Raw genomic sequence first — 18,761 nt, 5'->3', positions numbered from 1 at the left:
GAACCTTCTCCAAAATAGATCATATCCTAGGGCACAAAGCAAGCCTCAGCAAATATAAGAAAGTAGAAATTATACTGTGCATACTATCTGATCACAATGCAGTAAACATAGAACTCAACAACAAAAGTAAAGACAAAAAACATGCAAACAGCTGGAAACTAAATAACTCATTACTTAATGAACAATGGATTATTGATGAAATAAAAGAGGAAATTAAAAAGTTCCTGGAAGTCAATGAAAATGAAAACACAGCCTACCAGAACCTATGGGGCACAGCAAAGGCAGTCCTGAGAGGAAAGTTTATAGCCATGAGTGCATATATTAAAAAGATTGAAAGATCCCAAATCAATTGACCTAATGATACATCTCAAACTCCTAGAAAAACAAGCACAAGCACATCCCAAAACAAATAGAAGGAGAGAAATCATAAAAATCAGAGCTGAAATCAATGAAATAGAAACCAAAAAAAACATACAAAGAATTAATGAAACAAAAACTTGGTTCTTTGAAAAAATAAACAAGATTGATAAATCCCTGGCAAACCCGACTAAAATGAGGAGAGAAAAAAACCCAAATTAGTAGAATCAGGAATGCAAAAGGGGAGATAACAACAAACACCATGGAAGTCCAGGAAACCATCAGAGACTACTTTGAGAACCTATATTCAAATAAATTTGAAAATCTTAAAGAAATGGACAGATTTCTAGATACATATGATCATCCAAAACTGAACCAAGAGGAAATTAATCACCAGAATAGATCTATAACACAAAATGAAATTGAAGCAGCAATCAAGAGTCTCGCCAAAAAGAAAAGTCCAGGACCTGATGGATTCTCTGCTGAATTCTATCAGACCTTTAAAGAAGAACTGATACCAACTCTCCTTAAACTATTCCACGAAATAGAAAGGGAAGGAAAACTGCTTAGTACCATTTTTTGAGGCCAGTATTATACTTATCCCAAAACCAGGCAAAGATACCTCCAAAAAGGAGAACTATAGTCCAAAGTCCTTAATGAACATTGATGCAAAAATCCTCAACAAAATAATGGCAAACCGAATTCAACAACACATCAAAAAGATTATTCACCACGACCAAGTTGGCTTCATCTCAGGAATGCAGGGGTGGTTCAACATATGAAAATTAATAAACATAATAAACCACATTAACAGAAGCAAAGACAAAAACCACTTGATCATCTCAACAGATGCAGAAAAAGCCTTTGATAAGATCCAACACCATTTCATGATAAAAGCTCTAAGAAAACTAGGAACAGAAGGAAAGTACCTCAACATTATCAAAGCTATATATGACAAGCATACAGCCAGCATTATACTTATTGGAGAAAAACTGAAACCATTCCCTCTAAAATCAGGAACCAGACAAGGATGCCCACTATCTCCACTCCTATTCAACATAGTACTGGAATTCCTAGCCAGAGCAATTAGACAAGAAGAAGGAATAAAAGGAATACAAATAGGTAAAGAAACTGTCAAAATATCCCTATTTGCAGACGACATGATCCTATACCTTAAAGACCCAAAAAACTCTACTCAGAAGCTTCTAGACATCATCAATAGCTATAGCAAGGTAGCAGGATATAAAATCAACATAGAAAAATCATTAGCATTTCTATACACTAACAATGATCTAACTGAAAAAGAATGTATGAAAACAATTCCATTTACAATAGCCTCAAAAAATTCAAATACCTAGGTGTAAACCTAACAAAAGATGTGAAAGACCTCTATAAGGAAAACTATACACTTCTGAAGAAAGAGATTGAGGAAGACTATAGGAAGTGGAGAGATCTCCCATGCTCATGGATTGGTAGAATCAATATAGTAAAAATGTTGATACTCCCAAAAGTAATCTACATGTTTAATGCAATTCCCATCAAAATTCCAATGACATTCATTAAAGAGATTGAAAAATCTACCGTGAAATTTATATGGAAACACAAGAGGCCACGAATAGCCAAGGCAATACTCAGTGAAAAGAACAATGCAGGAGGTATCACAATACCTGACTTCAAACTATATTACAAAGCAATAACAATAAAAACAGCATGGTACTGGCACAAAAACAGACATGAAGACCAGTGGAACAGAATAGAGGACTCAGATATGAAGTCACACAACTATAACCAACTTGTCTTTGACAAAGGAGCTAAAAATATGCGATGGAGAAATAGCAGCCTCTTCAACAAAACTGCTGGGAAAACTGGTTAGCAGTCTGCAAAAAACTGAAATTAGATCCATGTATATCACCCTATACCAAGATTAACTCAAAATGGATCAAGGATCTTAATATCAAACCCTAAACTCTAAAGTTGATACAGGAAAGAGTAGGAAATACTCTGAAGTTAGTAGGTATAGGCAAGAACTTTCTCAACGAAACCCCAGCAGCACAGCAACTAAGAGATAGCATAGATAAATGGGACCTCATAAAACTAAAAAGCTTCTGTTCATCAAAAGAAATGGTCTCTAAACTGAAGAGAACACCCACAGAGTGGGAGAAAATATTTGCCAGTTACACATCAGACAAAGGACTGATAACCAGAATATACAGGGAACTTAAAGAACTAAATTCTCCCAAAACTAATGAACCAATAAAGAAATGGGCAAGTGAACTAAACAGAACTTTCTCAATAGAAGAAATTCAAATGGCCAAAAAACACATGAAAAAATGCTCACCATCTCTAGCAATAGAGGAAATGCAAATTAAAACCACGCAAAGATTCCACCTCACCCCTGTTAGAATAGCCATCATCAGCAACACCACCACCAACAGGTGTTGGCGAGGATGCGGGAAAAAGTAACCCTCTTACACTGTTGGTGGGAATGTAAACTAGTACAATCACTCTGGAAAAAAATTTGGAGGCTACTTAAAAAGCTAGACATTGATTTACCATTTGATCCAGCAATACCACTCTTGGGGATATACCCAAAAGACTGTGACAGAGGCACCTGCACACCCATGTTTATTGCGGCACTATTCACAATAGCCAAGTTATGGAAACAGCCAAGATGCCCCACCACTGATGAATGGATTAAGAAAATGTGGTATCTATACACAATGGAATTTTATGCAGCCATGAAGAAGAATGAAATGTTATCATTTGCTGGTAAATGGATGGAATTGGAGAGCATTATTCTGAGTGAGATTAGCCTGGCCCAAAAGACCAAAAGTCGTATGTTCTCCCTCATATGTGGACATTAGATCAAGGGCAAACACAACAAGGGAATTGGACTTTGAGCACATGATAAAAGCAAGAGCACACATTGGAGGGGTGAGGATAGGTAAGACACCTAAAAAATTAGCTAGCATTTGTTGCCCTTAATGCAGAGAAACTAAAGCAGATACCTTAAAAGCAACTGAGGCCAATAGGAAAAGGGGACTAGGAAATAGAGAAAAGGTTAAATCAAAAAGAATTAACCTAGAATGTAACACACACGCTCAGGAAATTAATATGAGTCAACTCCCTGTATAGCTATCCTTACCTCACCAGCAAAACCCTTGGTCTTTCCTATTATTGCTTATACTCTCTCTTCAACAAAATTAGAGATAAGGGCAAAATAGTTTCTGCTGGGTGTTGAGGGGGTGGGGAGGAGAGGGAGGGGTCGGAATGGGTGGAGGCGGGGAAAGCAATGACCCAAGCCTTGTATGCACATATGAATAATAAAACAATAAATAAATAAATAAATAAGGCTGAACTGAGTTTCTGTGATAAATGATAATTTACTTAATTCTAACCAAATTAACTTTTTGTCCTCATGCTACTTTGCAGAAATGCAAGATTTTGTTTTCCACAAAGCCTTTTCTTATACTTCATGTCTTGTCTGCTTTTGTGCCATTTTTTCTCCACTCTCTATACTTTTTATAGAAAACTCATTTATCATTGAATTTTCTCTTTGTTTATTCTATATAGTCAAAAAAGTCATATACATTGTTTCCATTTGTCAAGCTTATTTTCTTATTAGAAAGCCAAAAATTTTCTTTCAAATACCCCGTATCTCTTGCCAAAATGCTTGGAAAGGCCTATAGAACCTCTTCTTTTACTGCTTACATAGGGATTCTAGTTTAGATTCAGGGTCTTGGGCTTGCTAGGTATGTCGTCTATCACTTCAGCCAGGGCTCCAGGCTTTTTTGCTGTTTAGCTCATTTTTCAGATAGGAAATCATGGTTGTACTTGTCTAGCCTCAGACAATTATCCTCCTTCCTATGCATCCCATTAAAGGAAATTATTGACATGATCCAACATACCAGGTTTGTTTACAGAGATGGGGGTCCCACTAACCTTTTTGCCCAGGTGGTCTCAAATTGTGCTCCTTCCCATCTCTGCCTCCTCAGTAGGTGGTATTAAGGACATGTTCCTGATAAAAGCGAGAGCACACAAGGGAGGGGTGAGGATACATAAGACACCTAAAAAATTAGCTAGCATTTGTTGCCCTTAACGCAGAGAAACTAAAGCAGATACCTTAAAAACCACTGAGGCCAATAGGAAAAGGGGATCAGGAACTAGAGAAAAGGTGAGATCAAAAAGAATTAACCTAGAAGGTAACACACAAGCACAGGAAATTAATGTGAGTCAGCTCCCTCTATAGCTATCCTTATCTCAACCAGCAAAAACCCTTGTTCCTTCCTATTATTGCTTATACTCTCTCTACAACAAAATTAGAAATAAGGGCAAAATAGTTTCTGCTGGGTGTTGAGGGGGTGGGGGGGAGAGGGAGGGGGCGGAGTGGGTGGTAAGGGAGGGGGTGGGGGCAGGGGGAAGAAATGACCCAAGCCTTGTATGCACATATGAATAATAAAATTTAAAAAAAGGACATGTTCCACTCTCCCTAACCTAGAAAAACTCTTAACATTGTCCAATTTGTTCTTAAGAAGAATGAAAACCTGAAGAGAAATACCTTTACTACTCATAAATATTATGCAATGTAGAAAATGTTGATGTTTTCTATTAAAATTTGTAATGTATTTTTCATAGATAAAATGCCATTGTACTTAATGTTATTTCCATATAATTCTCCAAATGTTTTAAATGCAGAACCCCAGGAAACATATATAATTATTCTAATTTTGTAAAGAATCTGAAATATAAATGAACTTAATTTTTCAATTTCTGTTCTATATAAGATATTCTATATTTTCTTAGATACTGAATGTACCACTAGTTAATGTTTCCATTCGTAGTAGACATACTTATCAAGTAATAGTTCTTAACACATACTAGCAAATAATGGCTTTCAAAGTTTGTTTTACTGAGAAATATACCTACCCACAGCTACAATTATCATGTACAACCAATGATGTGGTTGATTGACTCTATTATGTATATGTGTGCTTAGGTCAACGAGTGAGGTAGAATGAACATATATAACTTCATTGTTCTATGTATGTACATAAAATTTCTAATATATATGTATATCTTTTCATGGCATAATTTATTGATTCATGCAATCAATAATTTCAGACACAAATTTAATGAATTGAAATAAATATTGAAATTATATAATTTAGAAAAATTTTATTAAATCATGCTTTTCTCTGAAATAAAGAGCTTCTCCTTACATTTGCAAAGCATATGAATGACTGTATGGAAATAGATGCTAATGGTAAAACAACTCCCAATTATTCATTCATCTTTCTACAGAAAAATGGAGCTTTCCATCTGTTGAGTTATATATCTACCCCCAGTGAACAGAGTATATTTCCTTCCTGAATTATGACTTGATCTGTCCAATGATGGATGAGCAGTGGTGATAATTACATATTTAGAGCTATGACAGTTTATTATGGCTAATTTGCTTGTCTGTCTTGTGGCATTTGTAACTAGTTTTCTTTCAGTTAGGACCTATGGTGAGGAAAATGGGAATGAGCTAGTATAGCAGTGAAGAACTGAAGCTTATTCCTAGCTTCCAAAAGATGACATATATTATAAAAATTATTACTGTGAAAACATTGAAATTTGAGGAAGAGAGTGCTGTCATTTAGCATTACCAGGACTATATGAACACTTAGTTATCTTATCTGATGCTTCAGAATAATTGTAAAAATCCCTTACATCTCAATGTACTATAATCCACTGATATTGTGACAATCATGCAAATTTTAATAAAGGGCAATAAATCTGTAGGATTAATTTGGACACACAGGCTAAGAACCATTGCAAATTCATTTTAAATGATTAAAACTAATGACAAAGAAATCTGATCTCTGTAACAGAAGCCACAAAGAGTAGAATTGTACCTTACAATGTCACAGTCTGTAGAAAATCTGTGGCCACATTTTCTATCTTGCAGCCGTAAGTGATTTTATTTTGTGTCCATGCACATGTGAAACACTCTTACTTCAGACATTTAACATTAGCTTCCATCTTGAACCATAGAGAAACACAAAGAGGAAATTTCTAATTTGTTTTATTTAAAAAATTTATAAGCACATATTAATTGTACAAAACAATGAAGTGCATTGTAAAAATTTGCTACACATATACAATGAAATTTGATTTATTCATGTGTCCATTACCCACACTTGTCTCCCTCCATCCCTACCACTGATTCCCTTCTTCCCAAATAATCCTCATTCTACTTGCCTATGTTTTTTAGATTCCACATATGAGAGAAAACAGCAGATAGTTTGCTTTGGGTCTTTATTTTGCTTAGCATTATTATATTCAATTCTATCCATTTTCATACATATTATAAGATTTCATTCTTAATAATGTGTGAATAATTCTCCATTGTGTGTGTGTCTCTGTGTGATATGTGATACATATCTCACAATTTCTTCATCCATTCATCCATCGATGGCTACCTAGGTTGATGCATGACTTGGATATTGTGAATAGTGTTACAACAAACATGGGTATACAGGTATCTTTTTATGTATGCTGGTTTTGATTGCTTAGGATATATACAGTAATACGGTAGCTGGATCATATTGTAGTTCTGTTTTTGTTTCTTTTGAGGAAAATCCATACTGGTTTCTACAGTGGTTGAACAAACTTTCCACCAACAACATATATATGCTCTTTTTTGCCCCATGTCTTCAAGAACATCTTTTGTTTTCTATTTATCTAATACTTCAAGGTGTAACAGTTTATTTGAGATCCCTTTAATTTTTTTTATTTAGGCATTTATACCTATTCACTTCTTTCTTAGAACTGTTTTCAATGTGTCTCATGGGTTCTATTATATTGCATTTTCATTTCCATTTGATTCTAGAATTTTTTTAAATTTCCCTGATTTCTTTGATGTTTACTATAGAAAATTTCTTTGTGTGCATATATTTTGTATACTTTCTTTTGCTGTTAGTCTCCAGTTTTATTCCATTATAATATAGTAAAATTAAAGAACTTATTTATATTTTCCTGCATTTGTTGAGACTTGTTTTATGTCATAAAACTTGATCTGTTCTGGAGAAAGTTCCATGGGCTGTTGAGAAGAATGTGTGTTGAGCTTATGTTGGGTGAGATATTCTGTAGATATGTTAACATTACTTTTTCTATACTGTAATTTGACTCTGATTTTTTTTATTTTTTGGTCTGGATGACCTATGTATAAAGGAGACTAGTGTATTGAAATCATTAACAGTTATTTAATCAGGGTTTATCTAATCTTTTATGTCCAATGATTTTTTTTATGGAATTAGGTAATCCAATGTTCAGTGTATGTGTTTTTATGGATATTACTCTCTTGAGCTATCTTTCTCTCTTCTCTATTCTACTCTCCAAATTCTGTTTCATTTCTTAAATATGATTCTGCCTTTTACCTCCAAAGTTCAGTGCCTGCCTGCCATCACCCACCTTGAATAGTATTGTCTGTTGACATAAAGGAAAATATACCAAACTACCTATCTTAAGAACTTTTTTTTTTGTTCTTAAGAACATGGTTTTTTTTTTATTGTTAGCATATTGCAGTTTTACAGGGACTACATTGTATTGTTAATAAAAGTGCTTACACTATATCTCAGATTCATCCCTTCCTTCACTTTATTTGTTTTCACATTTATTCATATGTGTATACATTGTTTGGGCCACCTCTTCCACCAGCCCCCTGCTCCCCATCCATCCCCCACCCCCTCTCACTTACAGGCAGAACCTGTTCTCTCCTCTTGTTCTCCACGTTTGTTGAAGAGAAAACATAAGTGACAATAAGAAAGACATAGCATTTTTGCTAGTTTGAGATAAAGATAACTATACAGAGAGAGTCCTAGTGTTGCTTCCATGCACAAATGTATTACAACCCACATTGGTTCATCTCTACCAGACCTCTTCACTACTTCTTGGTCACCTTTCCACAGTGACCTCTGCCAGTTTAAGATTAGTATATTAGTATACAGTGAGTACATCAACCACATTCAAATTTCAGGCTTCTTTCCCTTCCCCTATTTCTCTCATAAGCATTCTCCCCTTAGTGTGTGACCCATGTCCAATAATATTACCACTTTGTGTTAGTGCTTTAATCTGCATATAAGGGAGTTATATATGATTTTTGGCCTTCTGAGCCTGGCTAACTTTGCTTAAGGTGATGTTCTCCAGTTCCATCCAATTACTTGTGAATGAGAAAATTTCATTCTTCTTTGTGGCTGAATAAAATTCCATTTTGTATAAATAGCACATTTTCTGAATCCATTTATCGGTAGTAGGTCATCTTGGCTGTTTCCGTAATTTGGCTACTGTAAAGGTGCTGCAATAAACATGAGCACACAAGTAGCTTTGTAATAACCTGAGTCACATTCCTTCAGGCATATCCCCAGGAATGGTATTGCTGGAACATATGGTAGATCTATGTTTGGTTTTTTAAGAAGCCTCCATACTGTTTTCCAAAGTGGTTGTACCAGCTTACATTTCCACCAGCAGTGTATGAGAGTTCCTTTTTCCCCTCAGCCTCACCAACATTTGTTGGTGGTTTTTTTGATGATAGCTATTCTAACAGGAGTAAGGTGGAATCTTAGTGTGGTTTTCATTTGCATTTCCTTTACAGCCAGGGATGGTAAGAACTTTTTCATCCCTTCCTTCTTTCTCCTTTACCTTCTTAGAATAATTTCAACAGGTTTTATGGTTGTATTTATATGCATGAATACCAAATACTTTGACTTTGCTTGTTCTCTTTAACACTTTCTTCATGTCCTCCCCATTTCCACTTCGCCCCCGACCCCAGACAGGACCTGTTTTACTTTCCTGTTCCTTATATATTAAAAAAGAACATTTTTGTTAGTTTATGACAGTTATACAGAGAGGTATGTTGTGACATTTCCATATATACATGTATTATGCCCCTAATTTGTTCATCAACTCCATTATTTTCCCTCCTACCCCATTCACCTTCCTATGGTGTCTTCAGCACATTTCAATGTTCTATAATAATGCATGTATAGAAGGTACATCAACCATATTCACCTTCTTCACTTTCATCTTTTACCTTCCCGTTCCCACTAGTGCCCTTCACTTAACACAACCTGTTTTATATTCTTATCCTTCATTCTTTAGGTGTGTGTTCATTGCTCAGTGGAAATTTTGCGTTGGTATTTTACTCACAAATATATTCTACTTAAGTCAGTCTGTTCCCCTCTGTTACTGTTCCTCATTCTTTCCCCCACATCTTGTGCTATTCAATGGTTTTCAGTGGTTTCATTGTGTCTTGTTCCTATACAGATGTATTGTATTTCATTATTATTCATTATCTATCATTATGCCCATTTTTCTTCCTCCCTTGGTCTCTTAGAAGCACTTTTTTGCACTGTGCCATTTTCAAATGAAAATAAACAGGATTTATGACATAATTCAATATTTTTATAATGGATATTTGGCCTAAAGTATATGATAACAAAATATACATTCAATGTTAATTTATTGTGATTAGTCAAGCTAGTGACTACCCTGTTCATTTAGTTCTGGGATTTTTTTCCATGTACTTCATGAATATGAGGTATAAAGAAAATATTTTTAACGCTTGGATTTAGTAAATCAGATTTAGATACTTAGAGATTATCAGTAGAGTATAGTCCCTTCCAATAACGTTCTAGTTAAGGTCATGGGCCACACTATAAAGCATAATTAAGAATATTAACAAGTATTTATGAGATTCTGGATGCTACACTTTGACAAAAGAAAATAATACAAATTGAAAGAAGACATAACTGGGAAAATTATCAGAAAAAGCTATGACTAAATGATTATGCTGTTGTAATTGAAACAAACTACATGTATATTTTGTAGAAGGAAAATTGCCTTATAATGTGAGCATTAAGGATTGCAGAGAAGCTGGTTATTCATAGAGACCAAGAAAGCAAGCTTCAGGGATCACTGTTAAAATTACCTTACTTACCAAGTAATAAGCTGCAATTTTAAGTACATATTTTACTTATAAATTCATTTCAATAATGGGCAATATAATCTTCCAATATGAGGATTATGGTATACTTTTGTTTGGCCTGTGAGGATAAAGTACAACACCCTGAACTAAAAAGAATATATGATATCCTTAATTTTTATCAATGAATTTTTGATTACACATTGTCTCTGAAATAGGTATCTGAAAAAATAGTATAATACTAAAAAATGTAAATCAGTTTTCTTCTTTTTTTATTCATGTATGAGATTCATGGCAAATTTGAGTGAAGTAGTAAATATATAGTGCTAAGAGAAAATTCATTTTTACTGCCTGTGTAGTAGGTACTAGTTAGAATGCATACAAATTGAGTTCTCTGTTCCTTATTTTAAGCCGCATTTAAAAGTGACTTTAAAACACACTAAGCACTTTTCTTCTGGCTATGATAGAAATAACTGATACCAGACTATCACTCCTACTCAGTAAAATAAAACTAAGAAAAATATATGAATTCAATTTATTTGGGTTGGGTATGGTTTGAGTGTCCCCCAGGTCCACTGTAACCTGTAATTGCAGAATTGTTCCTTCAGGTTAGCATCACTAGAACATCACTATGGAATCTGAAAGACATGGGGCATAGTGGAAAGCTCTTAGGTTGAACAGATTGTAAGACCCTAGCTGCTAATCTTGGTTTGAGACATGATCCTTGCTTGCTCCCACACATGTTCCCACCAGGGTCTCCATGCCTTGCAGTGAGACAGCCAAGTCATTGATGGCTTTTAGGAACCTACAGTATGATGTCTGGATATCCAGCCCCCTAGTCTGTAAACCAAATATAAACCTCTTTACTTCTTAAGTAGCCTGCATCAATCGGTTCTTTATGTAGATGAAAACTAATGAATAAACTGTTTTCAAGAACTGGACACTAGACAGTCCAAGTCCTATGAGAATAAAAATTCAAAAGTAAGCCACATGAATGCCACATCTTTTTTCATGCAGATGATTTCACAACCATAAAAAATGAGCTACAGTGTAAGAAGAACATGGAAACTCTGTTGAACTGAGGAAATAGGGTTCAGAGATAAAGATAGTTGAAAGAGCTAGACTTTGCAGGAAGAGACATCAGAGATAAAAGCATTATACCATACAGGCATTTTAGGAAATCTATGTGACCCTTATCCATGAATATGTGGCCAAAGTTGGGCTTAGCATGATCACTATAACACTATAGGTCATGTGAGAGTGTGTGCTAAGTTATTAAAATGGAATGGAGACATTGGGGTCAATAGTTAATATCAGTCCATACTGTGGACAGAACTTATTATCACACTGAAAAACCAACTGAAATAAGAGAAATATTAAGACTTAGGAGGATCCTGTGAGTCAAATATTCTCTAAGCCTGACTTATCAAAGCTAAATTTATGCCTAACATGGTCTGAAAAAAAAGCATTTTGAGGTTGAGTTTCAAAAAGTCATTAGATCTGGTGACACACTCTGGATTTTCATAGATATTTCCTGTCAAAGTATACAAGAAGAAGCATATATAAACAAATACAATGTCAACAGCCTGTTATACCAAAAATCAACTCACATCAGATGGATGTCACTTAATTCAGAATACTTACTCTCCAATAGTTTCCAATAAAGTTAAAAATTACTACATACAAGAGATTAAGAATATATGCCTACACTCATTTTGGAAGCCACCAAGCCCAATCATTTTGTATTCCAAATCTGGAAAATGGGTGGGATGTTATATAAACTCATTCTCAATTTTTTTTCAAAACTCAGAATTTCATCTTAACTAATTCTTGAATATGTTGTTTCTTTTTGTTAAAGTGTCTTTTAGTTGTTTTGTATGAAAGTGGTTTTATACATTTTGCATCTCCCCAAAACCTGGGTAAAATTTTATCTTCTGATTGCTCGATGGGACATTTTTTACAACAATGGGAAATAAAATAAAATCTGAGAAAAACTGAAAAAGAACAAAGGCATTAATGATCTTTGCCTTTCAGAACTGTTCATGAAAACCTGTGTATCTGAAGAATTTCCTCTGCTGGCTTCGTGTAAGTTATGAGCACTTTAAATTGAAGTTGTTGGCTAAGGGATCACATCTGGAAGTCTTAAATGTGAGGTACCTGTGTGTATGCTCAACTCTTCATTTTAAAACCCAAGATACCTCCATAAATCATTCACACTTGGAAGTGCATGAATGTCACCATGAACAAGAAAAACTATTTTCCTTTAGGAAATCTTTATAAAAGCAAAGGCTGAAAGGAATTTTGGTTAAAAAGTAGACTAAGAATTCTAAGGTTGAGGAGCTGGGAGCCTATGGTTGACTACATAGGATGGCTGATAATTCTTTGTTTTAAGAGAATATACATCCATGTTTTTGATTTTAACTCCCATGGTTCTGCCTTAGCCCTGCAAGTCCTTAGGCCTTCTTCAACTTACTGGTCAGATTTGTGCCGAGTCTCAATTGATGCCTCAGGGCAGGTAAAAATTATTAATCAAGAAATGAAGGGGGAAGACCATCTGGATTTCTATATTATACTGTTCATTTAATAGGATTTCTTTTAACTGCTTAAATTCAGAAATTCTAAAAAGCATAACTGATATCTATCTATATGGCAAGTTGGTCTCACTCACTCTTATAATGACAATTTTCTTTAACGATATCTTAATCAAGTGACAAAGTTGTGAACTGTGTAGAAACAGAGGTAAACATAGCAAGCCTGAGATTTCTGTCTTTAAAAGACCTGCAGGTAATATTGATCTTTGAATAGTATCAGGGAACATGTATTTTGGGAGGGTTCCTACCATCTCCAGAATTGTTAAAAGTACCTAACTCTGCCTAAAATTCTCATAAAAGTGTGTTTCTTTCAATAAACCTCCAGTTTTTTTTGAAACACTGGTATTTTGTATGAAATAGGCAGAGTGTATTTGCATGACTAGCCCTCAATAAAAACCATGAACACCATGTTTTTACAGCACATGCTGTCACAACCTTTGTGTGAGGATTAAGTATGTCTTGTATGACTGCAGTGGAAGAGTAATAAAATCTTGGACTTGCTTTCCTCTAGACTTCAGTCCTGTGTATATTCCTTTTGCCATTTTTTTCTTTGCACTGTTATAAATCATAACATGATTAAATTCTCAGTCCTATGAACTCACATTGGCTTGTAAATTATCAAGCTGAATTGTGGTTTTTCAGCACCCAGGGCACAACAATCATCTTAATAATATTAGTAAACTTAAGTGACTCATCATTAAATTGGCAAAAATAATTATATTGTTGATGAAAAATCATTACACATTATGACCATTCTTCTGGGATATTATAAAAGTGATCAGAATGGAGAATATTCAAAAATAAATATACTAAGGAATGAACAATTTCACCTAGGCATTCTACTATAATGATATAATTCCTTATCACTTCTATTCAATCAGTAATGTAGCTAGGCACAATATTTGGTTTAGAAATTATTAGTAAATTTTATTGGTTAAAGGACATTAAAGACTATATTTTATTAACAGAACAAAGTATCTCCAAACACAATATTGCTAAGACCACTTTTCTTGCATACACAAGACCATAGGTTCAATCCTTAACACTTCAAAAATATACAGTATGTAGTTGATGTATTTCAACTATAATTCATCAATATAAGCATTTTAATGTGTTGCATATTAAATCTATAGTGAGAAAAACACATTTTCTCAATGAGATTGGAAATTTCAAGATCCATTTCTTTGTACATGAAAATAGACAAAAAGTGAATCAGTTATTTAGAAATAAATCTAAATAACAAGTAAAGTATGGAGTCTAAACATAAAACTCAAATTCATTAAATTTTAATTGCTGTAAATATCTATGCTTTTACTTATGCAAGAAATATTTGCAAAACTTTCAGGTATATTTGTTCACAAAAAATACAATATGATATTTGGCAGTTAAAAGCAGTACAGAAAATAGCCTCCCAAGCCTCCCCCAAAAGAAATTTAAAAAAATAGTGCTATAACTTTTAAATTAAAATAGGATTAATGTAGAATTAAAATAGAAAACTGAAGCTGGGTATGGTTTAGTACAGATGTAATCCCAGTATTCAGAAGTCTGAGATAGTAAGGTCACAAACTTGAGAATGGTCTAGGCTACAGAGTGATACCCTATCTCAAAAACAACAACAACAAAATAGCAAGTAAATAAAATAGAAAATTGATTTTAAATCATTTGTGCATTAAAATTAATATAAAATAAGACGCAAAATTCTGTTGAAAATAAGTGTATAAATAATGTATTTAAATTTAAACAATAAAATTAGACTTAGAAAAAATTCACATAAACAACAAGAAGAAGGCAAATAAATATAAATGAACCTAAATAGGAGGAATTAGCCTAAACCAAAGAAAAGGATTAATTACGGAAAAGATAGCAATAAATTAGGGTGGATAAAAAGAAGTATTTAACAAATAAATGCAATAGCACATTCCTTGGAAATAAAAGAAAATTAAACTATTTCTAAACAAGAAAAACCATAATTCATCAAATATTAGTTGAACAAGCAAAGCACAAAATTCACCCTAAATATACTATTTATATCTTATAATATGCAAAAATCTACATTGTCTATATAGCTTAATACAGAACTGTTAAATTTTCCATGTACGTATGATAATGTATCCCATTATCACACATGAACAGATGTGACATTTGTGTACACACACAAAGAGAAATCAGAGTGCTGAGTCTCAGACTTGTGGATGTATACTGGTTTACTGGTGATGACTAGCATCAAGTTAAACAAAAGTCATCCCTAACTCAAGTGTATGATTTATCTACTATCCCCAATTTTCTCTTCATCATTTTCCAATCTTTGCAAATTTCACTGGGGAAACCCGTTTCTTCATTACAGGATTTATATGAAATACTTCTTTTATCATTGCATTCATTACTTCTCATCTGTGTGGTAATTTTCCAATTCACTTTGTAATAACTCACCGAACAGTGGTTTAGAACTTGTACACTTCACTGTATGAACATGTGTGACATTTACTCAAGTTGATAATGCAATTAGTGACACTTGTATTCTGTAATTTACTCTACTATGCAACTTATGGACACTATAATCTTCACTAACTTACTTAGAACAGGTGTGTTATATTTTTTCTCCCACCTTTCCTCCTGAAATAATTCAGAGTGCAATTGTATCTTTAAACTGTCAATCATGGTAACTTCGAAGCACTGAACATTTGAGTTCCCCTAAAATTCAGATATTGAAATTTTAACTGACAAATTGAAGGTTTTAGGAAGTAGTCTTTAGAAGGCATTCCCTCATGTAAATATAGATTGAGAAGTCTCAAGTCTGTAATCTGAATGAAGACTGTTACCAGCATCTGAACTTGCTGGCACTGTGACCTTGCATTTCCAGCTTTCAAAACAAGGAAATACGCTTCTTTTGTTTAGAAAATATTTAGTCTATGGTAATATTCGTAGGCATCCAAACTGACAAGCTGACAGTTAATAACTCATTCCCTTTACTATATATTTATTTTTCAATTATTAACATAATTTTGAGTATACATAGTTTATACTTGGGGGTTGACTGTCATGACAACATTAATATACTGGTGTGAAAACAAAGAAAGAGCAACAAGCCAATGAATAAACTAGTTGCTTCCAATCTCCTAAAAAAATGACTATTTTCATTGTAAATGGTAGCAATACTTTTCTTCAGTCCAAATGGATGATGTTCCACAAATAAGAAATGGAATCAAAGTCATTATCAATGAGAATTCTGCCTCAATTTTGAGTAATGCTTCCCTGAAGTCCTATCATATAAATGATAGGTGTGGGCTCTCCCTACTTCACCAACCACAAGACCTCCAAGAGACATGATGAGCTAGATGTCCATTCAAACTGCAAGAGACTGCCAGGGACCCTTAATACTTCTTACAAAGTTCAAAACAACCCCAGTCATCCATATCTTATCGTATTTATTTGCCTTATCCTGCTGACACAATAGTGTATGTTATATATGTTTGTAAAAATGTATGTGTATTTTGTTATAAATAATTGTATCACTTCCAAAACCAAATTTAAAATAGTTAAATGCAACATTCTTGCATTTTCCACAATTACTTTTCTTAGTAATCTCAGTCCAGACATTATTCCAACACATTGGGCTATTTATTGCCACTACCACTGTTTAAGCTTTACCATGCTTATAACTTTCTTCATTTTTTTACCCAACATAAAAACAGTGTTACTTTATTCTCTCATCCAATCTTGTCCAATTTGTTATCCTTGTCTTATATCTAATTCTAATGGTTCAATCCAGATCCTTTTCTATTCAATGATTATACACAAGGAGAATGAAGTTGATGAAAATATAAAACAGCTATGCTCTCTTCCTATTACACGAATTAAGGTACAATTCATGTGTTTGTGTGTATATCAAGTGATACATTTTCTTCCGTTTTACAGTCCACAATTTTTCCTCTAGAAAATGAAGTCTTTAAAATCTCTAGGATGTCTAATTTCTTTTATCAAGTTTCTGTTATCTCCTCTCATCTTACATCAAGCTGACTTCCTTCCATTTACAAGAGATAAAAAAATTTAACAGTAGAAATAAACTCATGTTCCTTCAACAAATACTCCAACTCATCTGCTCTGTCAACATACTGCCCTTCACCCCTGTTACTGGAGATCACTCACTGCATAATTCTTCCCCTCTATTCAGAGTCTGCACATCTTTGTGGTTTATGGTAATATGACCACAAAATCCTCCCAGATCTTTATGTTGATGCTCTTTTACAAGGTTAAAATAAAGCATGAATCATTGTTTTATCTTCAGAAGAGTACATTCTAACATGAATCTATTCAGACAAATTATTGGGGACATCCCACAAAATGGCAAGGGCATCAAAGACAAGAAAAGATTTAAGAACTATTCCAGTTTAACAGAGATTAGAGATATTTAACAAATAAATGCAAGTTAAAATACTTGATTTGATGAAGGATCAGTTTTTTTCTTTTTCTCTATCAGTGGAACAATATTTGAATAAGCTTATTAACTTAGAAAATGGAATAGAAACAAAGGTATTTTGCTAATTTTTATGGAAGCATTATAAAGTACAACCTTTATTTTCTCCATTTCATATCCATAACTAAGAATTTTTCATATATAAAAGACTTAAGATACTGTAAGATTATAACAGAAAATTTGACAGGTCTCTAATTTGTTTGCAGTATTATGTACAGGTTACTGGTCTGATTCTGCACAAGAAAGATGTATTCAGAAATTCACAATTCAGAATGGAATTGTCATTCATTTAAAAACAGTTCAATGAGGATTTCAAACATATGGTTTTAAGTACTCATTTTTTATATAGAAAATTGCTTGAAATTTTTCTGTTACTTGAATAACCATTATGTTTATATGCAGAAACCAAAAAAGGTCTAATTGCTATTTGAATGGATTATTTACAGCTAAGTCGTCTATGAAGAAATGAGAGTCCATAAAAATGCTATTGTATGCTAAAACCAGTCTGTCTTGCTCATTTTAATTGAGTATGAGAATATCAGTTTGTAGATTTTAGAAACATAATACTTAAAAATTTTTCTCACAAATAGGAACAAAGGTTATGGAGGAAAATCTATCAACCAAATTCTTTAATAAACTTTACATACATAATATTTTATTTTCTCAGAAAACAGGGGTTGCTATTTCCAAGGGCTATAACAACACTGTAAATCAAATAGGCAGTTTTTAAATCATTAAGATGCACTTTTCATTCCGTAGAGCAAACGTGATTTTATCTGATATTGTTCTAAGTAGTTAAACACATCTAACCTTGGGAATACCAGGAATTTAATGCTGCTGTTTCATTGTTATTTTATTTCTATGACTATATACTTGGGTATTTAAAAAAACAGAAGCCTTGGGTTTGGTGCTGGGAGGATGTCAGGCCCAGAGAGTATGTAAGGTGTGATGAGGCGATGGGCATGCCATGCCTCTTCCCCCACATTTTGCCCTATTTTTCTCTTCTATAAGGTTATTGCTGATTTTTATCTTTTATGACAAGCTATGTCTAATTAATAGTCCCTTGATTTCTGCTCACACTGCTGTGAAACATAAAAATTCAACTTGTCTATTTGTATGAAATTGGTTGGTACAAAATAAGATAGCACAATTTTAAGGGTGTGCTTAATTTTTTGAAAGATGAACAACAACAGCAAAAAGAGTCCAAGTGATACCAGCACTGTTGTGCTTATTTAAAATCTGCAGTTTGTCTGGGATCCACTGGTGACATGGATGGGGCACAGATGGTCTTTACAGAATTTTGGGAACTCTCCTACAGGAAAGGCAATCAAATTGAACAGTTCTCAGTGAAAAAAGGCAGAGAAATTTCAGAAAC

General features: G+C 33.7%; 1 long non-coding RNA gene across 3 annotated transcripts in view; it reads right to left on the bottom strand.

Annotated features, from left to right (window-relative positions):
- LOC141410870 (uncharacterized) overlaps positions 1-18,761 on the bottom strand; it is a 47,687-nt gene that overhangs the window by 10,594 nt on the left and 18,332 nt on the right. For 2 of the 3 annotated variants that reach the window (XR_012435660.1, XR_012435659.1), the window contains one exon: positions 4,300-4,375. This is a non-coding gene — a long non-coding RNA (uncharacterized lncRNA). Of the gene's footprint in view, positions 1-4,299; positions 4,376-6,254; positions 6,382-18,761 lie in introns of all 3 variants that reach the window. The other variant, XR_012435661.1, reaches the window with a different exon arrangement.

Source organism: Castor canadensis, chromosome 9, assembly GCF_047511655.1.
Source record: "Castor canadensis chromosome 9, mCasCan1.hap1v2, whole genome shotgun sequence".
In the NCBI taxonomy this organism is placed as follows: domain Eukaryota; kingdom Metazoa; phylum Chordata; class Mammalia; order Rodentia; family Castoridae; genus Castor; species Castor canadensis.
Note: the sequence above shows the minus strand (reverse complement) of the source record. Positions and strands in the feature narration are given on the sequence as shown.